Genomic DNA, 20,637 nt, shown 5'->3' with positions numbered 1-20,637 from the left:
TTCTTGCAGCAGCACAGTTGATTTTCTTTTACCTTAAAATTCACTTCATACTTTTGATGGAGCCTCCATGATAATAATTACTTCCAGCAAAAGCACAGCAGATCAATTATCATGATTTTTGGGGGTCGACTTATACGCCAACAAATGCCCAACATCTCAGGTGCCACGATTTTTGGGGGTAGACATACACCTGTTATATGAGAAAACATTTAAAATGAGGCTGTAAAAGGGGGCCGACTTTTATGCCAAAATATATGGTACATTTCTCATTATTTATGTCAGCGTTATCTTCCTTTGTTTTACAACTCGTACATCTTGAACCTATAAAACATCTCTTATACTCAATTAAATGTGGAATTAAAGTAATTAAATTAGTCAAAAGATTTATCAAAATGCAAGGAGATGCATAATACCATTATTCAACATGTATTTCTATTCCCTTGCATCATGGTGAACTTGCAGCAAAATATTCGAATCCGAGCTACTATCGACGTCAGTGTACATGTTGTCAAGTTGATGCATACACAGGAAGGTCAATGTACATGCTATGGAGTCCAGTGCAAGAGTGAAACCTCCAGGCTTGCATGCTGGGCTTATATACATCACTGCTTCTATCAGATGGACAGGAAGTGACATCATCAGTGATGTAATAATCTCAGAATTAAAACCTATGTTGGATGAAGGTCAATTTCTTACATTTTCCACAGCACATCTGCCATTTTGGGAGCACCCTTCCTAGAACTGGCAATCCTGCTGTGGACTCCCACAGTCTATTTTTTTTTCCATTTAGGCAGCCTTCCTCTTTGCTGAGATGCCTGAACTATGACTGATCCATCCAAATTCAGATGAGCAGGTTTGTGATGGTCAATTGTAAAAGCTTCCTCTTTATCTCCATGTCCAAAATGTACATTGAACAGTTGTGTCTTATTACCTCTAAAGGACACCAATGGAATGGTGTTTGATGTGTTCCTTTCTGTACAAAAATGTACTTGCAATCCTGCAAGTTCTGGGGCATACAGAACCTGGCCTGACCATATTGAGATGTAATTTTTGCTAAAGAACCAAGCTCCTCACAGAGTGTGCTTCAGACTACTGTGACCATCTCCTTCCATCCTCCTGAGTCTGATACAAATACTCCTGGAACCATCAGGGGCGCACCGTAGACCAGTTCTGCCGATGAGACAACTTTATCATCCTTAGATGCTGTTCGTATCCTCAAGAGTACCCACGGAAATTAGTCAACCCAGTTAGGTCCCTGCAGACATGCCATAAGGGCCAATTTCAAATGCCTGTGGAACCTTTCTACTAGTCCATTGTATTATGGGTGGTACTCAGTTGTCTGGCAGACTGAAATGTGCTTTCCTGGCACAAATGAGGGCTCTGGCATAGGTAGTCATGCCTGCTAGTGGAACAGCCTCTGGCCACCAAGTGGTCCAATCCACTATAGTGAGAAGAAAACAGGAACCATGAGACACCAGCAGGGGGCCTACAATGTCCACGTGTAAGTGGTCAAACCTCCAATATGTCGGCTTAAAATATTGCAGTGGGTCTTTTATGTGTTGCTGGATTTTGGATGTCTAGCAACAAGTGTATGTCTTCAGCCAATTGCTAACCTGTTTTCAAAGGCGATGCCACACAAATCTATTGGCTGCCATCCAGACAGTTATTGCATTCAATGGATGTGCCATCCCGTGTACCGTGTCAAATACCTGCTGCCTGCAGGCCACTGGAACAATTGGTCAAGGTTGATCTGCAGATTCATCTCTCAGGAGTTTGAGCTCCTTGGGCCTTGTCCGAAGATTTGTGTCTCCTCTTCCGTAATGTGGAATTTCTTCATCTGGCTGTTGCACTTTCATGAGTGTCCACCCCTTGGGCTAAGGTCTGCATGGATTGTATGGCCAAGTGAAACAGTGCATCTGCCACTACATTGACCTTTCCTGAGATGTGTTTGATGGCCATTGTGATCTCAGAAATATATGATAATTGTCTCTGTCGACAAGCCGAACATGGATCTGATACCTTAGTGAAGGCAAATGTAAGCGACTTGTTGTCCATAATAGCCATGAAATGTTTGCTTTAGAAAGTACCTGAAATGCCTGATAGCTAGGTACAGTACCAACATTGCATTGATGACCACAGAAAGGGTTCTGTCCCCCAAGCCATCCAAGTGAAGTCAACAGGCCACTTGCTCACGTCATGAGAGGCCAAAGGTATGGATGAGCGGACTGTTGAGCGCCATCTACTTGGCCTTCTGCAGAGGATGCTGCAGAAAATGGGAAACTCGGCGGGCCGTCTCTTGATCCAGGTCACGTACTACATAGTAGTAATCAGATGTTATCAGCCCCAACTGGAATGGGCTTCTGCTTGGTCAAACGATACACATGGTTGTTAGGTCCAAAACATTTGCAGTTTTAGTGGCAGGACACATATCAAAGAAAAATTTTCCATTTTGGGGTCCATATATAATTTGGATCATCAGGGTCACCAAGGTAGCGAAGTATTCTATAATGAGCTACTATAGACATTGGTGAAAACATTGTCAGGTTTATGAACACACTATGCCATCTAGTACAAGACTGACACCTCCAGGCTTGCATGCTGGGCTTCTGTCACATGGACAGGAAGTGATGTCATCAGCTCAAATTAAAAACCTGTTGTTGGGTGCTGGTCAATTTCCTGCATTTTCCACAGCATTTTGGGAGCCAGTTTGCTTGCTGGTAAGTGGGTCACCACAAACGAATATTAAACTTCTCAAGGAAAATAGACAAATCATAAATATTTGAGCAAAACACATGCCAAGTCCAATATTTAAAAAATTTAAAACACTAATTCTGATGAAGGGTCTCATACTCAAAATAGTGTTTCCATGCTCTAAAATAATTATCAGTGTTGCCAGAGTGGAATCAGAATTTAATTGCAAAGATCAGAGGACAATTGGTTTACTGTGAGTGGAGGAAGTTTAAGTGAAGGGTCAGAATAAGTTTTTTTTAAATCAGAGAGTGTGGGTGCTTTGAATACATTGCCAGGGGTGATAGTGGAGTCACTTTTTCAGAGGCCCTTTTCTGGGGCTACTAATAGAAACATAGAAACATAGAAGATAGGAGCAGGAGTAGGTCATTCGACCCTTCGAGCCTGCTCCGCCATTCAACGAGATCATGGCTGATCTTAAAGTTCAGTACCCCGTCCCCGCCTTCTCTCTGTAACCTTTAATATCCTTATACTGAAGAAATAGATCTAATTCCCTCTTAAATATATTTAATGAACCTGCCTCTACTGTCCTCTGTGGCAATGAATTCCACAGATTCACCACCCTCTGGGTATAGAAATTCCTCCTCATCTCGGTCCTAAATGGTTTGCCTATTATCCTCAAACCATGGCCCCGGGTTCTGGATTTTCCCATCCTTGGAAACATCCCATCTGCATCCATTCTGTCCAGTCCTGCCAGAATTTTATAGGTCTCTATGAGATCCCCTCTCAATCTTCTAAACTCCAGCGAGTACAATCCCAATTTGCGCAATCTTTCCTCATAAGTCATTCCTGCCATTCCAGGTATCAGCCTGGTGAATCGCCTCTGCACTCCCTCCATTGCAAGAACATCCTTCCTTAGATAAGGTGACCAAAACTGCACACAATACTCCAGGTGGGGTCTCACCAAGGCCCTGTACAGCTGCAGTAAGGTATCCTTGTTCCTATACTCAAACCCTCTTGATATGAAGGCCAACATACCATTTGCCTTTTTAACATAGTTAAGAAAACTAATTTTGCATTTACCTCTACTTTAGGAGATTGAAGAGGTTTGGTGTGGCATTGGAAACATTAGCAAACTTCTACAGATGTGTAGAGGAAAGTGTACTAGCCAGCTGCATCACTGCTTGGTATGGTGGTGTGGATTGTGGCCTCTCTGTATGGAAATTGGCCGCAATGTGTATTATGGAGGGCCACACGACCTCTCTGCCTGGAACTTGGTGGGAGTGTGGATTTTGGAGGGTCACGCGATCTCTCCATCTGGAATTTAATCAGAAGTTGGATCACCTGTCAATCAAGGTGGGTTCTGCCCACACCCTTAACCACTGGTCCCTTGAAATCACTTGCTAATTCCCTGGGCCAGACTCCCCACTTATAAACCTACCATGTGCTGCACCATAGTCTTGCTGCTCCTTGGTCCGAACTATGAAAACTGTTCTATGCAAGTTCGTGAACTGTGGACATCACTGCAGAAGTCTTTGGTTGGAGTGCGACCATAGTATTGTGAGTGAATACTTTGCATTGAGCTGCATCCTGTTCCTGCAGGGAATCGGGACTATGTGTTGAAGTCCTTGTCTTGTAAGAGTGTGTTAGTAACCATATATTACTTAACATTGAGATGCACTCTGTGGTTACATGGGAATATGTAGTGTCTGCTGAAATCCCTGTCTTGTGTTAGTAACCACATACAGCTGCTCCTCTACTTGTGATAGTTCGGTTTATGGTTTTTCAAAGTTACAGTGGTAGTTATCACTAGATTTTATGATAAGAATTTGTTTTTTCAGTGTAGAATTTAATCATAAAATGGGCTTTTTTAAAGATAAATTTGCCCAACTGTAGGCTACGATAAATGTCCTGAGCATGTTTAAGGTAGGCTAGGCTATGATGTTCGGTAGGTGTGGTACTGAATTCTTTTTTGACATACAATTCTTCCACTTACAATGGGGTTGTCTGAACATAGCCACATTTAAGTCGAGGAGCACCTGTATTACTGCACGTATGCAACAAAGAGGAGAGAGTTTCGGAGATCCATGTGTCCAATGTGAATGTCTAAGTAGTTTTTAGATTTACCCATCGCTATTACCTCATGTGTACGACAAAGAATACTCCTTGTCTGTCAGCTTGTGTCTGTGAACTTAACGAACCTGACAAAAATGGGGTAATAATACCTCTGCCATCGGAGAGCAGCAGCAATCTTCAAGGATTCACACCACCCAGAAATTGCTCTGTTCTCGCAGCTGACATCAGGAAAGATGCTGCAAAACTCATACCACCTGGTTCAGGAACAGTTGCTACTCCTCCACCATCAGACTCGTAAAGAACAGACTCAATCAGAGACTCATTTAAGGATTCTTCCTTTGCGCATTATTTATTACTGAATATTTCTTTATTCTGTATTTGCATAGTTTGTTTACATTTTCTTTGTTTACATTTATTTCTTTTGGATATGTATCCTTTTCTTGAGTACAATCTACACTGTCAATAAGTAGACATTCTGCCTGGTCCACAGGAAAAAGATGCTCAGGGTGGTATGTGATGTCATGTATATACTCTGACAATAAATTTGAACTTGAACTTGGTGGGGGATTGTGGAGAAATACAAAAAGAAACTCTTGAACAGGCACATGAATGTAAGAAAAACAGACGGTAATGGGTATGAGGTAAGGAAGAATTAGATTTCTGTGGAGTAGATTTACATAGGTCAGCACACCATTTGGCTGAAGGGCCTGTCCTGCACTGTAATGTTTGAAGATTGTTGATAAAGGCTTATAGTATGTGTTTGGCTTCTGTTCCATTCTAATTTATTTAACTCCTCTTGATCAAGATCCTCTTGATCTTGTGCTATACAGTAACAAGAGAAAATAGATTGCAACCAAAGAAAAATGTTAGCAGACAAGGAAGCCAAACAGGATTGCAGAATTGTTGACATACCTTTGCATGGCACCTTACTATGCAAGATTTGAGAGGACTGCACAGTTAATCTACAGCACCAGAGACCGGGACCAGAGTTTGAATCCAATTTTGTCTGTAAGGACTTTGTGCGTTCTCCCCGTGTCTTCGTGGTCTTCCCCAGGGCTCCGGTTTCCTCCCACTGTTCAAAAAAAAACGTACCGGGGTTGTAGGTTAATTGGGTGAGACTTGGACGGCATGGACTCGTGGGCTGAAATGACCTGTTACTGTGCTGTATGTCTAAATTAAAAAAAAAAATTCTACTGTATTATCTGTTCGTATTTTGGCTTCAATTTTTTGAACCAATGTTCATCTTTATTGATCGATTTGGAGGGCCAGCTACCTCCACAGGCAGTTGTGTTTGATGATCCCTGTGATATTGCAAGTATTTCATCTGGAATGAAGTTTTTAATACTTTATCTGAATATAATTCATTACACCCTTCAACAGTGTTACTTGGCTGAACTTATCTTGAAAGATACGTGTCCTTGCCTAAAGTCAAGCAACGTGCTACCGGATGGATATACTGACATACATTTGTCTTCAAGTCATTCTGTTGCCAGTGGCAGAAATGCTAAGCTCAATGCTTCAATAATCACCTTGACTTCAGTACTGTGGAATCTTTTCCCCGAGGCTTCTCATTGCAAAAACATGTTGGCTGGCAAAGATTCTTCCCCGCCCACTCATAATCAATGGTTACATGATTTGATGTCTTATTTATAACTTTGAAGAAAGTTAGATGTTCAGCAAGAGTTTTAAATTTAAAATGTTTGCATCTTCGGGGCTCTTTTTAGAATTATTTTCATAACCTTTAAAGGTAATGACAATTAAGTAATCTCCAGTTCTCATGGATTGAGTTTATTTTTACTTTTGCTTGATATTAGCCATGCAACTTTGATTTGGATTATATAATTATTTTATTTTTGTTTTTTCTTTTTTCTACTTTATCTTTGAATTAATAATATTTTCTGTTATTTAAACTTTATTTATTGACTCAAGATACAGGTAATAAGTAACATATATAACAATAAACTAGAAATGAGCATTACATTTTATATTTTATATAAAAGAAAAAAAGAGAAGAAAAAAAAGAGAAGAAACCCCCCCCCTTCAGCCAACTCTCCTAAGGAGAGCCATGAAAAAAAAGAAAAAAAATTAAAGAAAAATGAAGCATACATATTAAAATCTAATCAATGTAAATCAAAATGTAAATATTCTGAATATAACAACCATTTATGATGAAAAAAATTATAATTATCACGCGAAACATATGTAATTTTTTCCATTATTAAACAATATTTGATCTCATTATGCCATCTATTAATATCAATCATATTTGTATCTTTCCACATACTAGCAATACATTTTTTTGCTAAAGATAAAGCTAAATATACAAAAGCAAGTTGAAATTTATCTAATCCAAAACCTTTCAGAGGTTGCAAACTGCCCAATAAAAATATTGTCGGATCTAAAGGTATTTTAATCTTATACAGGTATTCTAAAAACAATTGAATTTTTTTCCAAAAAGATTGTATATTTATACCTGACCAAACCACATGAAAAAAAGTTCCAACCGCGTTACCACATCTAAAACACAAATCTGAGTCATGAAAACCATATTTTTTTAGTTTTTCAGGTGTTCAGTATAATTGATGTAAAAAATTATAATTAATCATTGCATAACTTACATTTATCAGTCTAGTTACAGTATCATAACAAATATCTGACCAATCATCCTCGGAAAAAATAAAACCAATCTCCACTTCCCATTTACCTTTAGATTTATCCCAACCCTTTTTATCCATACCATCCTGTAATATTTGATACATAACTGAAATATATCCCTTCTCTGGTACCTTCATAAGAAAACTCTCAAATTTAGTCATTTCAGGTAAAATCATATCTCTACCAAACACATGTTTTACCAAAGATCGAATTTGATAATAAAGAAACAAAGAGTTCTTATCAATAATAACTGTCCCTAATATTTTCTGTTATAGTGAGTTTGCTTACTTTGTTACATTGTATAATTGGTTGTGTCATTCCTTTTTTTGTATATATTTCTATATAAAGATCAAATAAAAATAATAAAAAAGAAGAGTTGTGTTGGCTTTAGACTTTAGTACTGGACATGTAACCTATTATTCTGACAGTTCAACCCATTAGCCATTTTGAATTGATGTTGTTATGAGCCCAGAGGATCCCAAAACCTAACAGCAATAGATATTCACCAAGACAAATGGTTATTTAAACCAAAGTTGCTTTTAATTATCTTTAAACATGAAAATAGAAACAAACTTTAACTTATCTCTATTGACTTACTTAACCTAACTTAACTCCCTTCTAATTCTAAGTGCGCATGTATGTAATATATGTGCAAGTTCAGAAAAGTTCTTTGGTTCATGGTCCAATCTCACTTCTCATTCCTCCAAGTTCACTGGTTGCAGGCAATTCTTATACTGTGTACAGAATTTAACATTTATAAAGTTCACCAGGCTTTGGTGCTTGAAAGGTAAATGGTTACTGCTGAGGAAGGTTCTTGTCAGTTTTCAGAGAGAGGTTGTTGTTCCAGGACATCCACAATTGATGTACTCCCATCAGCCACTCCAATGTCTTACTGACAAAACTTACCCTTCAGGGTTCTCCAGATGATAACCTCTTTCTTTCAGGTCACTACAGAGTTCCTTTTTGTTTCCCTTATTCCAAGTGAAACATTAGACAGCCAGTTCTCTCCTCTTGCATGAACCACAAAGGTTTTGACCAGGCCATCTTCCAAACAGGCTTGCCAGCTTGTCCTGTTCCGGTCCCATCTACTTCTGCTGGCTGAAAGACTGTACAAGATCTCTGTGTGTGTCTCTCTCTCTCTCTCTCTCTCTCTCTCTCTCTCTCTCTCTCTGACTCTCTGAGCGAAAGCCTGTTTGACTCTCTCTGCTTGCAAAACCACATGACCCTCACAACAGCAAGTTCTCTTCCAGACAGAGGCAGCACCAACATGCTCTTTTATCTGTTGCCTTTTGAAAACAACAATCGATTATTGAAGTCTCTTGAGTATTCTTCAAAAGTTCTGGAGCCGATACATCTTCCATGGGCAGAGCTCCAGTATTTTAAATAAGATTTGTTTTAAAGTGTTTGTATGTGACCTACTCTAACAAACCTTTCCCAATTTATTTCCCCAAAACATGTGTGTCTCTGTCTTGTTCCCTCCCCCTCCCCCTGTCCTGCCCCCCCCTCTTTCTCTCTATTCTGTCATAATGTGCATTAGTGGATGGATTGTGTGTTGGTCTCATCCAGCTTCACATATTCACTTTTGTGTTCAAGCTCAAGACTTCATTTTGCTTTAATTGTGGTTATAGTTGTACTTTGTATTGGGCAAAAGTCTTTGCTGTTTTGCGATACCACTTTCACTGTTTTCTCAACTTTGCACCCAAGGGCAGACAGTGCGTATGATTCTGTGTGTTAACTTATTTGAATCTGGTTAGCAATTGAACCACAAACCTGTCATACAGCGTGTATTTAAATAGGGTACTGTGGCGGCTCACCACAAGGCAAGTGAACTGGCCCACTTGTAAGGAGCTGGCCAAAATGGCGCCATCGGGGATTTCCCTTCCTTCCAGCACGGGGCTCAGAAACCCGCGCTGGGGGACCACGTGACGCCCAGGTGACGTCAGCGCCCTCCAGTGCGGTTCTCAGCCAGGTCCGGGCTGGGAGTACAAGTGCAGCCCAGCAGCCTGCAATAAACTATTCTGCCCACTGAGCTCAACCCGTCTGGTTGCGTGTGTTATTGCAGGAGCAGTGTAGCCACTGCTACAATATCGTAATTTTGTGGCTGAACAAGTTCTTCAAGGAGCAATACTCTTTCTGACTATTTCACCTGATCTATGATATCTGCTTCCAATGTTGCTTCCTATAATTTCTAAGCTTTAGGATTGAATATCCTGTGACTTCTGCACCTCTTCAATATGCAAACTATTGTTCGTTTTGTATTTGCATTTTGGAACCTATTTTAGTTTAAATGATAGCCTTCCCTATGTTCTCTAGTAGCATTGTTGGTGTAGACACATTCTCACAATCAACTTCAATTCCTATTATGCTACTTTCTTTAAAGATGCACTTTCCCTTGAGTTCCAGATACAGTAAAATCCATGTTATCTGGAATTCAAGCAACAGGCAAAAATAATTCCAGAAAATAAATGGGTAAAAAATACGAGTTTAAAATTGGCACATCCTAGTGGTTCATTTGCGTATCCATGCACACACAATCTCAAGCTACCAGAAAATTCACTTATCTAGCATTTACCAATCCCCATGGATGCTGGATTCTGGGGAATTTCCTATACAAACTGAAATTGAGCCTATCCTATACGTCAAGCTTTCACTTCTGTGTTCAAGCTCAAGACTTCACTTTGCCTTAATTGTGGTTATAGTTGTGCTTTGTATTGGGCAAAAGTCTTTGCTGTTTTGCGATATCACTTTCACTGTTTTCTCAACCAACTTGAGTCAGTGCAGCTGTTTTGCCCTGTTCCTGTTCTTACTGTGACAACGTCTAGGCTTGAAGACTATTATACATTATATTGTTCCTTCTGGACTTATAATCTGATCATCATACTTTCTTGCAATATAGTATTTTATGGATGATAGGCTAATGTTTGCAAACTGTTCACCTCTGATTAGGAACACAGTTAAAAACTTTGTTTATTGGTTGTTTTTTAAAAAAACAATCTTTTATCCTCAACACCCATCTGAATTGTGTGGATGCATGCCAGGATGCAAAAAACTCTGCAGATCTGGAGAGCGAAACAGGTAGCATTTGAGGGCTAAGACTATTCATCAGAACTGAGAAAAAGAATCAAGTTAGTCTCTGTCTGCAAACTCGGACAACACAGAGAAACTTGTATTAGACCATGAGAGACAGGGTAGTAGTGTTAGCCTAACTGGACATCTCTGACTGATGGTGTTCCACGGGGACCAGTGCGGGTTCTTCATTGTTTGCCATATGTACCTTATGATCTTGATGTGGGCTATTTAGTAAGTATGAAGATTTTTTTTAAAATTGGCAGATATGTGCATAATGAGGAAAGTTGACAAAGGATATAACAATGTAGCCTGGAGAAGCAAAGATCAAGAGATTAAAAAGAATTCAGACATATTAAATATTGAGCTGAACATGTTAATAAGAGTAAGGTTAAAAGAAAACTGTGAATTTTTTTTCATATTTCAAACCCCAATATAGACTCTTATTGTTGCTGATCAAGTTCATGCTGCTTATTTTAATAGAAATGAATGGATGAAGGGAAAATGTCCTACAGGCTCCTTCTGTTAAACTCCCATGGTGCATAAATAGGACATAAATAGCAGTTCACAGGAAGGTGCCAAAGGGAATTTTTAAAAGGTAGAATGGTTCTGAATGAACAGATTTCCAGACCAAGATAAAATGTTAAAATGTCTTTAAAATCTGAATTTTGATGGAAGTGGCTGACAATTTTCTATCGCTGCCTAGTCACAAATTGTGGCTTGGAATTGGTGGTGAGAATCATTTATGGAGTGTGACTATCCACAATAAATGTTGTCACACTCAAAGGACTGATGGGAACTTTTCCTGCTTTTGCACCATTCTGATGGCAAGCATCAATGTCTCCCCAACCCTAATTCTGGAGTTTAATTAGGTATTTAAGCTGCTTAATTATGTCATAATTATTGTTGAAAACCCTTTCTGCCCTTGAATAATTAATGTTGTATATGTGGTGTCTCATTATTCATTAAGAGCATAAACAATTCTATGTTTTTTTTTTAAATTGAGAGCATTTAATTTTTGTGGTTTTGCATAATTTGTTCATGGTGCCACTTCTACAATGGTGTATTGTCTGCGAAACACAATTGCTGGAGAAATTCAGCAGGTTATGCAGTATCCATGGGAAGTAAAAGACAATCAACGTTTTGGGCCTGAGCCCTTTTGTCAGGTATCTGGTAAAGGAAGTAGATGCCTGTATGAAAAGGTAGGAGGAGGAGGAGAGGGGGCAGGAAGGGAAAGGGGCTGGAGTGCAAGCCTATAGGTAAGAGATCATAGGTGGATCATGGAGTAGAAGGAGCAGGAGGGCAGTAAGGGGAGAGGGCAGAGGACCAAGAATTGCTGCCCACTGATAGGAGAAGGAAACAAAAGGTGTGGAGGAGTTGGAGGAAAGGAGTTAGAAGGGTAGAGCAAGAGAGAGACACATGGCTGAGGGTCCCTGATGGCTGGGTCAAGATGTTGCTAAGTTACTGCAGCCCATTCTGAGGGGGGAGTTTGAACACCCAGAGCTGATGATTTCTTCTTCTAAGGCACTCACTCAGGATCAAAGACGACTCGTTCTGATAAGGTCAACGTGGGACCTTCCGATTTTGCCACAGTGATGCAAGAGAGATTGAAAGAAGGATGAGATTTTAGGGAGCGATTACAGGAAAGAGAATATAAAACAGGATCTAAAAGTAGTAATCTCAGAATTGATATAAATCCATGAGATATCAAGTAGAGACTTTTTATATAAAAACAAGTTAAAATGATTGTGTGGATGAAGAAACTGAGCAGGAAGGTACAGTTTAGGTTGGTAGGATTTTAGTGTCAGATCAAAATAAGTTGGGGCCCATACCAAAGGGATCAATATTAAAGGAGCTTTGCTAGTGCAGTTGGGGATGGTTTAAATGAGTTTGAACGGAAACCAAAACATTTATAAGGTACTTTCATGATTTAAAACAATGGAATAGCAGTACTTTTCATTTTAATTTTTTTTTGTTAAATTATTAAATACAATATGGTCATGGATATAGATACAAATTCCTCAAAAACACACGTATTCCTAAGCCGGTCAATGTTCATTGTAAAACTGTAAATGTATAACTGCTGTAGCTGCTATACCTGTAGAAAGTATCTATTGTGATGAAGGCTGCGACACGAGTTTAGCTTTGAACTCAGACCACCTTGTTATTTTAGTGAATGCACATTTTCTTGGATTTACAGATTAAATATTTGATTACGTAAAAAGGTCTCCCATTTCATTGATCCTGACTCTGTCTGCTTGGTCACCTAACCCGTACAGTTGGAATAATCTGGAGAAATTGTTGCAGTAAGTTTCTGAATGGTAATAACTGTGTGGTTAGATTGCACTCTGATGGGTGAGCAAAATTAGAGTGAATTGCAAAACCCCTGGATGTACAAGTTTTATGAAAAGCTGAGGCCTCCTCATAGTTACCTGTCACCATCCCAGGAGTTTATCTGTCAAGACACCTCATAATTAGTCCCTATCATTCTTCATGACTTTGCCAATAGCTTTCAATACATGCTTGATTATATCAGAAATTTCCTTGATTCTGATATCCAGCAACATCCACAGTCCATAAATGCTTTCAATTTGAAAATACACTCCTGTTATCCTTCTGAGGTAATACTCAATAAGAAGCCAGAAAGAAATTTATTCCAATATTCCCAATGAAACTCAATGATGCTGTAGAAGCAAAAGACTTGCTAATTTAGATCGATGTTGATTAATACATCAGTTTGAGAGGGTTTGACATGGGATGGTTCAGCATTGATGTTGGGGTTCTGGCTGTCCCTACTCTATGCCAGTAATGTGATTGAGGGCTTCAAGTGAAATTGCCAAGTTTGTTGATGGTTCTAAGTTGGTTGGCTGTGTGGGGTGTATAAAGGATGCTGAGAGGTTAAGCAAATGGCTATGAACATGGCAGATGGAATGTAATGTGAGAAAATATAAAATCATCCACTGCAGTAGAAAAGTGGTGAGAGGTATAAAGATGTCGATGCTCAGAGGAACTTGGGAACTCTTGTGTTCAATCTGAAAGGTAACATGCAAATAATATGTTAGCCATAATTGCAAGAGGATTTGAGTACATCTTGCTGCAACTGTATTGAACATTGGTGAAACCACATCGGAAATATTACTTACAGATCTAGTTTCCCCGACTAAGAAACAATGTTTGTTCTTGATAGTGTAACCAAGATCTTATTAAAGAGTGATTGTTGAAATAGCAGATTTATCATTTGCAGAATATACTGTCTTGAGTTAGAAGAACAGGATGTAAACTCATTGAAATGTATAAAATTCTTACAATGCTTGACAAGTACAGGTAGATGCATGAATACTGTTCCCCTTGCCTGTCTTGTCCAGATCCAGGGGTCACAATCTTAAAGTAAGGGGTCAGGTATTTAGGATTGAGCTGTGAACACCTTCAATTGAAAACATTTGGAAGTCACCCCACAATAGGATTTCGGAGGCTCAGTTGCTGAGTGATCGGTGGAACATGGAACATGTATTTAGTGCAGGAAAGTGGCATGGGTAAAACATCAGATAAGATTTAATTGAATGGTCGAGCAGGCAAGAGGGCCAAATGGCCCATTCCTATTTCTACCCATTATGTTGTCATAGAACAATATAGCATAGTTCAGGTTCTTTGGTCCTCAATGTTGTGCTAACCTATAGATTCCTTCCAAAAAAGAAAAAAATTACTAAACCCTCCCTACCCTGTAATTCTCCCTGGAAAGGCATTCCAGGCACTTACAACTCTTTTTTTTTTAAAAAAAACACACCCCTGATGTCTCCCCTACACTTCTCTCTCTTGACTTTGTACATGTATCCTCTGGTGTTTGCTGACCCTGCCCTGAGAAACAGATGCTGGCTGTCGACCCTTTCTATGCCTCTCATAATCTTGTAAACCTCTATCAAGTCTCCTCTCATCCTTCTTCGTTTCAAGGAGAAAAGCCCCAGCTCTGCTAACCTTGCCTCATAAGACTTGTTTCCCAATCCAGGCAGTATTCTGTTAAATCTCCTCTACACTCTCTCCAGAGCTTCCACGTCCTTCCTATAATGAGGTGACCAGAACTGGACACAATCCTCTAAGTGTGGTCTTACCAAAGATTTGTAGAGAAGTAACATGACCTCTCTACTCATGAATTCAATCCCCCTATTAATGAAGCCCAACAACCCACAGGCCTCCTTAACTATCCTATCAACATGTGCGGTGACCTTGAGGGATGCATGGATTCGGACCCCAAGTTCCATCTGTTCATCCACACTCTTAAGCAACTGACCATTAACCTTCAGCCTTCAGGTTAGTCCTTCCAATTGTGATCGTGACTGCATTAATAATTCTGCAAATTCTTCGTTAGTTCTGGTAGCATTGACACAAGCTGTTTGTCAGTTTGCACTGTAACTGAAATAAGTTATTTTTGTCAGGTTTGTGACTTTTGATTGGGGATAGAACATGAGATTATATTAAGCAAATAGTCCTATTTGCCAGGTGTAAATTGAATAACTTGCGATAACATATCAGAGAACAGCTGTTATCTCTCTGTTATTCCTAGGTTTAATCATCTTTCAGTTGGATTGGAATTATTTATAAAAAAAATTCAAAAATGTTACCAATGATTGCAAGAGTTTGGCTTTGGTGACAAATAGTTCTTTATGTGAAAATTAGCTCGAGAGAGACTGTCAAATGAACCGTTAGTGTCCCTGTAATTTAATAAAAGTAGGTCAAGGAACTGAATGATGTGAAAGAGTAGGAATATCAGACACATGCTCATTAGTGACTACTTCCTAATATGGTCTGCTTTCTGGGATGGAAATTTCTGTTAATCTTTAAATGTCTCGCATAAACTACAATTCCTATCCCATAGTTCTGACTGCTTTTAACACAGGCAAATGCCTTTGTAATCTTGTACACTTTAAATGGTTCATTGTGATTACAATTCAGTAAATAAGCAACAATGGTCAAATAAATCAGGAAAAATAATGGAATACCAATTGCATGATTTCTAAAGGTTGGATAAATACTGTTTTTCGGTATTGGATTGATAATTGCAGCCAGGTATAGAGTGCGATGGAAAAACAATCCAGATGTCATGCCTTCCTGCTTGGGTGATGTGGGATTTTTGTAATACCAGTTTTTCAAAGAGTTTCTGAAAATCATAAGGGAGAGAACTGAAGAAATTTTCCAGTGCTCAAAGGCCTGATAGTGCTTTACATGTGGACTAACCCTAAACTTTGAGCAGGACTTCTCCATTTCAATCTCCATTTCATACTCCATTATACTTGGGAGAAGGGGGCAACATTCTATTTCTTTTCATGCATGCTGGCTTTATGTTTATTTAATTTTTTTTGACATACAGCGCAGTAACACACCCTTCCGGCCCATGAACCCGTGCTGCCCCAAATACACTCAACTTTAACCCATCTGCATTTGGAATGTGGGAGGAAACCAGAGCACCCAGAGAAAACCCACATGGACCGGGAAAGAATGCACAAACTCCTTAAAGACAGCAGTGAATTTGAACCCAGGTTGGTGGCACTGTAAAGACAATGCACTAACCACGACATGATGTTTGCCTAACTACTCCTCTCCAATAACATACTCTGGTCTCCCTCAAGGTCAACAATTTCAGGTTTTCTTCTCTTTCTATCAAAGAGAAAAACCTGGTAAGGTACAAAATGTTTGTTCAGTGTTTCTGCCATTACTTTCTGGTATCATTTTTAATTCTCCATTCTCATTTGTTAAATGCCCAGCTAGTGACTTCATCCATATTATACTCTTAGATGTTCTTACCGACTCTATTTATATTACTTACTAATTTATTCTTTCCTGGTTTCAAAAATATTCTTTCCTGGTTTAGACAACTAATCTTTTCAACACTATATCCCTTTATGGTCAATTTAATGTTATCTTTTACTTATTGGTGAGCCATGAATGATTCATCCTCCATGTTGACGCTTTTGCCTCAATTGAAATTAATATTTATGAGAATGATCTAATATTTCCACTTCGTATTCACCATCATATTTCTTAATCTATCACTCTCCTCCTTCGCCAATTCTTCCTTCATACTTTTTTTAATGTCTTTTGTCTATCTTCGATTCAGACCATGGCTTCTCGTGTAAACTGAATATGATATTCTCTCATTTCCCCAGAGCACAGCATTTTGTCAGTTTACTCATTCATCCTGCATTTTCTTTTATACATGCAGCACGTTAGCAGGCCCTTTTGGTCTACAAGCCTGTACTACTCAATCATACTCAATTGACCTAAAACCCCCATACATTTTGATGGGTGGAAGGAAACTAAAGCACCTGGATGAAACCAAGGTAGACATTGGGAGAACCTGCACGCTCCTTGGAGACTGTGCCAGATTTGAGACTTGGCCGCTGGCACTGTAACCGTTCTGCCCTATGTTAACTGCACCATCATTCTTCCACATAAACACAAAATAAGTGTTGCTGTTGACACAAAGATTGAGAGAGATGATGACAGCAAGAATGGATGGCCAAGGGACACATATTAGAATGTTGAGCAGAGTGGTAACATATGAAATTTGAACCAGACAAGTGCAAGATGATGCATTTTGGGTAATCCTCTACTGGGTGGGACATTTCCATGAATAGCAAGGATCTTAGAAATATCGAAGTACAGTAAGACCTTGGGGCTGCAGGTCCATAGTTCCCTGAAAATGGTAACAAATGCCTTCATTGGGAGAGATATTGAGTATGAGAGTCGGGCCTTGTTGCAGCTATACAAAGATTAGTAAGGCTGTACTTGGAATGTTGTGTGCAGTTCTGATTACTGCACTATAGAAAGGATGTGGTAGCACTAGAGAGAGTGCAAAAGAGATTCGGAAAGATGTTGCCCCAAATAGAGGTTGTAGCTAGCAGGAGAGATAGGAAAGACTAGAACTGAAATTGTTCTCACTGAGAAGGCTAAAGGGTGACCTTATGAAGGTTTATCATAGGTTAGATAGCCACAGCTTATTTTCAAGGTTATGGGAGTTTAAAACAGAAAGATTGGATTAAGATCACAAGGGAAATATTTAAGGGCCATCTGAGGGGAAAGTTTTTCACACAGAGGGAGGAGGGATATATTGAACAATCTGCCAGACGAGATAGTAGAGGGAGGTAAAATCACAGCAGTTAAAAAGCTTTTGGAAAGGTAGTTGGATAGGAAAGGAATGTGGTTAATGTACCAGTTAGGATAGTGATTAGGTGGTTAGTGTAGCAGTTGGTGCAACACTGTTACAGTGCCAGCAATCAGGGTTCAAATACGGCGCTATCTGTAAGGAGTTTGTACATTCTCCTCAAGTCTGCACGGGTTTCTTCCTGGTGCTCTAGTTTCCTCCCACCCTTCAAAACATATGGGGTTGTAGGTCAAATGTATATCATTGGGTGGCAGAGGCTTGAAGGCTGAAAGGGCTTTGTTACTATGACGCATGTCTAAAAATTTTTTTTAAAAGTTATGGGCTAAATTCAGGCAAAAGAGATTCATGTAGCCATCGTGTTCGCCATGAATGAGTCAGGCTGAATGGTCATTTTCCATGCTGTAGGAGACTGTGAGTGTGTGGTGGAGTGCTGATATTGAATTAAACACATTTTCATATAACTATGGGGCATGGAGAAAATTAGGCGAAAGAAACTTCTTTGCGGGAATATGTTGACCGGAGATAAAATGAAAATAAGCCAAAAACAAAGCAAGCCAACTGAATGGAAATGATATCAAGCTTAACATTTATTGTGCTTGCTGCATCTGGCTTTATAATAAAATCAGATAGCTGACTAGCCATATCGCAGTAGGGATCAGGAACAATATATTACATGTGGTAGAAAATGTGACTGGGAACTGATGGATATCACATGAAGAGGAAATGAGAATTTCAACAGTAACTTTAGTTCCACCTGGGTAGGTTCATCAATCATATCTTAAAATTCCATGGATCATTAAGAAATGCAGGATTTCAATTAGTGTCCTGAAATATCAAAAGGTACATAAATCAATATCATGGGGTTGTACTATCGACTTGAAACAGAATGCTAGAATCGAGGTCATGCTTCTCACTTGGATCCATCAGATGATCAATCTCAAAGGAATAAGGTGCTTTCTCATTCAGATGTTGATGGTCTGTTGCACGGCTCTGCATTTCTCCATATTTAAATTTGTTTTCCATTTATAGATTTTCTCCTGGGTTTCAAATATTCGTTGTAAGGCTATTGAAACTAAATTACTAAGAATTACAATGGGCTGTGTCAGAACATGAATCCAATAGGGAATATCATACCTTGGCTACAGTTTGTACAATATTCCAATTCAAGTCCTTGTCAATTCTAATGTGTTTATTTCCACGTCAACAGAAGAAAATAAGTATAAAAGTTGTTCAGTCTCCCAAGCCTGTCCTGCTCTTCAATGCATTCATGACTGATCCGCCCAACCATCTTTTTTTCTCTTCTGTGTTCATTTCCCATTATTCATTATTCCAATTGTGGAAAAGTTAGTATACTTCATTAAATAGCACAGATGAAGTAAACTCTCCAAGGTCAAGATTTCCATTTCCTGCAATTCACCTCAATTTTAACTGGCCACCTTCTAATCTTGTAGCCAAGAGGTTGTTTCAGTGCTAATGGAGCAAGTTGAAGATTCATGGAGATGAAGATGTGGAGAAAGCTGGAGTACAGCATTGTAGTAATGTTCAAGTTTGGTGTAGCTATCAAGTGAGAATGTTATACACCTTAAATTTCCATAAAGTTACTTAACTCTTACAGCAACTGAAGAGTTATTGTGTGATTCTTTGATTGGGATTTTCTAAAGAGTAGGAAGCCACACTATTCCGTAACCCAAATCCATACTTATCGAGCACTTTGGACACGAGTGGCTGTCGGCTTGGTGGTTTGGCCTGGAAAAATACTCCGGGGACTCCATGTCAGAGAGGGAAAAGAATCAAGAACATGTCTGAAATATCCAAAGCAATGGCTCCCAAAATATTTGAAGTTAATCAAACCTTTACAAAGAGTAAGTAAAAATAAAGATATAAAATTGAATGAGAGCACATATTCATTAAATGACAAAGAACTAACACTTGACCTGACATAATACTTGACTGATAACCCTGGTGTGGAGCATTGATTACTCTTTACTTCTTAGGAATGCTGTGTGACCTGCTAAATTTCTCCAACATCTTCAGACACTCTTCTTTAACTAAGTTCATTTTTACACCCCCTATACAATTAAAATAGGTGGGGAAGAATACCTCCTGCTAGGTTCAAAACCTGTTATAGATTTGAGTATGCTGTGGGTACAGTGTAAATCCAAAGAGGAAGAGGCTTATCAATGTTAGCAGCGCTGGAATTGTGGAGCGCTGTTAGCCAGAATCAGACACACACAACGATAAAGACTGTACAACAGGCTTTAATCCACAAAGACTTCCACAGAGCCAGGCTGGCTGTGGCTGCAGCCACTCTGAGTGAGGCCTCGGGAGGCCGGCACAGGCTTGTATCCCGGAGGGTGATTGACACCCAACTGGGTGGGGCTTGATCCCTTCAGGCCAACTGATTGACAGCTGGCCAGGTGTTGTCCTGTCCCCTTACACTCGTGCAGGTTCAGAGGTTGCCCCCTGCAGTAGGCTGGTGGTTGTACCACCACATTCACCCCCTTTAAAATTGTCCCAAGAGGGTGGGGGCGGGGAACAGTAACAAGGAATCGCACCCACTATGTACATACAATATTTACAGGTTGAGACAATCCTGTGGCTGCCAGGGTCTCTGTGACCATCGTAGGACTGGCTCCTGGTCACTGGTCAGAGGGGAAGTGGGGGGGGGCTGCGGCAGGGGTGTGTGGCTGGTGTGGTGCTGCATGGATGGGTGGCCGGGGGGGCTGGGGTCGACGTATGCGGGTCATTTTGGATGGTTGGGGGGGGCAGGTTCATCTCCTAAGGCTGAATCAGGCCCCTGGTGATCAAGGAGGCCCTGCGTGCCCCATAGTTGCCTGGGGACGGGGATGTATGCCCAGTCAGCATTGTCCTGGGTTGGAGGGTGACGTGGTGTGGTGGGTGCTCCTGCTGGTGCCAGGTCCCTGGTTGAGACGGTGTCCTCCCTGCCACTGCCAAACCTAACATAAGTGTAGTAATGGTTTGCATGAAGGAGGAAA

General features: G+C 39.9%; 1 protein-coding gene across 2 annotated transcripts in view; it reads left to right on the top strand.

Annotated features, from left to right (window-relative positions):
* Nucleotides 1–659: 659 nt before the first annotated feature.
* LOC138760421 (regulator of G-protein signaling 7) overlaps nt 660–20,637 on the top strand; it is a 374,385-nt gene continuing 354,407 nt past the window's right edge. For both annotated transcript variants that reach the window (XM_069930998.1, XM_069930997.1), the window contains exon 1: nt 660–853. The gene's annotated coding sequence lies outside the window, so the exon portion shown is untranslated. The remainder of the gene's footprint in view (nt 854–20,637) is intronic.

This window comes from Narcine bancroftii, chromosome 4 (genome assembly GCF_036971445.1).
Source record: "Narcine bancroftii isolate sNarBan1 chromosome 4, sNarBan1.hap1, whole genome shotgun sequence".
Lineage (NCBI taxonomy): Eukaryota > Metazoa > Chordata > Chondrichthyes > Torpediniformes > Narcinidae > Narcine > Narcine bancroftii.
Note: the sequence above shows the minus strand (reverse complement) of the source record. Positions and strands in the feature narration are given on the sequence as shown.